This window comes from Onychomys torridus, chromosome 2, assembly GCF_903995425.1.
Source record: "Onychomys torridus chromosome 2, mOncTor1.1, whole genome shotgun sequence".
Lineage (NCBI taxonomy): Eukaryota > Metazoa > Chordata > Mammalia > Rodentia > Cricetidae > Onychomys > Onychomys torridus.
In genome coordinates, this window is record NC_050444.1 from 154,336,746 (window position 1) to 154,339,231 (window position 2,486).

Consider the following 2,486-nt stretch of genomic DNA (forward strand, 5'->3'; position numbering starts at 1 on the left):
TTAAGTTTTGTAAACTTTTTTTTTTTTTTTTCAGAAAATAACCCAAATTTCACTTATTTGTAGTGGAGCAAGGTTGAGGTTGCTGTTGAGGCCCATCTGGTTTTATCTACTCAAGGATTCTGCAGGCTTGAAGCTCTGGTTAGTGTGTCCCCAAAGACCCCATGTGTTAAAGGCATTGTCCCCACCCCACAGTGTTATCCAGAGGTGAGAGAATCTTTTAAAAAATGTTTTTAAAAAGGTTTTATTTTATGAATATGTGCCTGTGTGTAGATAAACGTGCCACAAGTGTGCAGGAGCCCAGAGATGTCAGAAGGGCACACCGGATGCCCTGGAACTGGAGTTACAGGCAGGTGTGAGCCTTCATAGACATTTTGAGAACTGAACCTGGGTAAGAGCAGTAAGTGCTTTTAACCACTTAGCAGTTCTCAACCTGAGGGTGGCAACCCCTTTCACAGGGGTCACATATCAGATATCCTGCATATCAGACATTATGATTCCTAACAGTATCGAAATTACAGTCATGAAGTTCAATGGAAATAGTGTTGTGGTTGGGGGTCACCACCACATGAGGAACTGTATTAAAGGGTCACAGCATCAGGAAGGTTGGGAACCAGTGCTCTAGTCCCAGCCTTTCCTCTTTTAATTTGATCGCAGCTATCCTTCTTTGGGACAAAGTCTCATGTAGCTCAGGCTAGCCTCTGACTTGATATGCATGTGAGCATGGCCTTGAATTCCTGTTCTTCTTGTTTCTACTTTTCCAGTGCTGGGATTGTAGGTACGTGCCACCAGATCTGGCCTCGCACACAATGAGAAGCTCGTCAGCACACCTGGCTTCCATTTTAATTTACTTTAGCTAATGAGCTGTTCATGAGGCCACTGCTCTCTCTCGGAGGCGGCTCCTTCTCCCCCACAATGGCTGAGGCAGCTCCCTCCATTTCAGGGGCTGCTTTACCCATCATCGGCCCCCCCATCCTTCTGTAACCTCAAACCTCTAGTCTGCAGGGGTCTGTCTCCTGCATAACTTCCCACTGTTCCCAGCCTCTCTGGGGCACAGGAAAGTTGCTTTGACCCAGAAAATTCTAGCCAGGGGAGCAGCTGTCCCGCTTCATGGTTGGACTCAGGTTTTATCCATCCCTTTCTTATGGACAGGGCAGAGATTTTAGGAAAGAATCCTGTTCTGGGACAAATCTCACTATCTAGCCTAGGCTACCTTTAACTCATAATATACCTCCTGCCTCAGCCTCCTGAGTGCTAGGATTATAAGTGTTCATCTCCATGCCTGTCTGAATCTGAGGTTTTTTAAAAATTATATTTGTGGTGTGTGTGTGTGTGTGTGTGTGTGTGTGTGTGTGTGTGTGTGTGTGTGTATGTGTGTGAATGCATGCTCCATCATGCGTGTGACTGTCAGAGGACAAGGTATGGCAGTTGGTTTTCCTATCACATTCTGCTGTCCGCTGTCCCCATGGTCTTCCTATCAGGTCTTCAGGTAGTACTCATTGAATCTTCTTGCTGGTCCTAAACATGAGTCTTTGGAGCATTGTACCAGCACTCATTCTATACTTTAGTCCACAAAATTCCATCATTCCTAAGGTGTTCCAGGCCCTGCACCAGGCAGTCTGGCACACCAACAAACAATGCCTTACTGGTGGAGGTAAGGTAGCCCACTGTTTGTGTATTGACTGGCTGGCCAGGGAGCCCCCGGGTTGATTTATCTTATTTACTCCGACCAGCTGGGATTACAGGCATTATTATTTTAATTTACCATGGGTGCTGGGGATCTGAACTCAAGCCCTCACGCTTGTTAGTGCATGCTTTATCACATAGGACCATCTCCCAGCTTCTGGAGGAACACATTTTCTCATTAGGACATAGGGTGTGAGTACTGACACACCAGTGCCACCCACTGCACACCTGTGGCAGTCACAGGACAACTTGTGGAGGCAGTTTTCTCTGTCTTTACATGGGTTCTGGGTACTGAACTCGGGTTATCAGGCTTGCACTCAAGTGCCTTTACCCACTGAGCCATTACTGGCCTGAGGAATGTGTTTCTATTTATTTTTAATTAATTAATTAGTTAATTAATTGAGTCTAGCTAGGTCTTACTATGTTGCCCCTGCTAGCCTGGGACTCAATATACAGACCAGGCTGATCTTGAATCCACAGGTTGCCTGCTTCTGCCTCTCAAGTGCTGGGTTTAAAGGTGTAAGTCACCACCCTGGGCTCCAAGGCATGTATTTTTTTTTTCTTTTTCTCACGCATGTATTTTTAAGGGCTGAGGGTGTAACTGATTGGTAGAGCCTTTGCCCAGCACCCATGAGGCCCTGGGTTCCATCTCCAGCACTGCTTAAAAGAAAGAAAAGAAAAGGAGAGACACATAAATAAGTCAAAAGAGCTCCCAGCTGTTCACCTCATGGGTGCTCTGAAATAGATTTCAATGTGCTTTACAGAGGATGGGGCTGGGGGTAAAACTCAGTGGTAAGACTAAG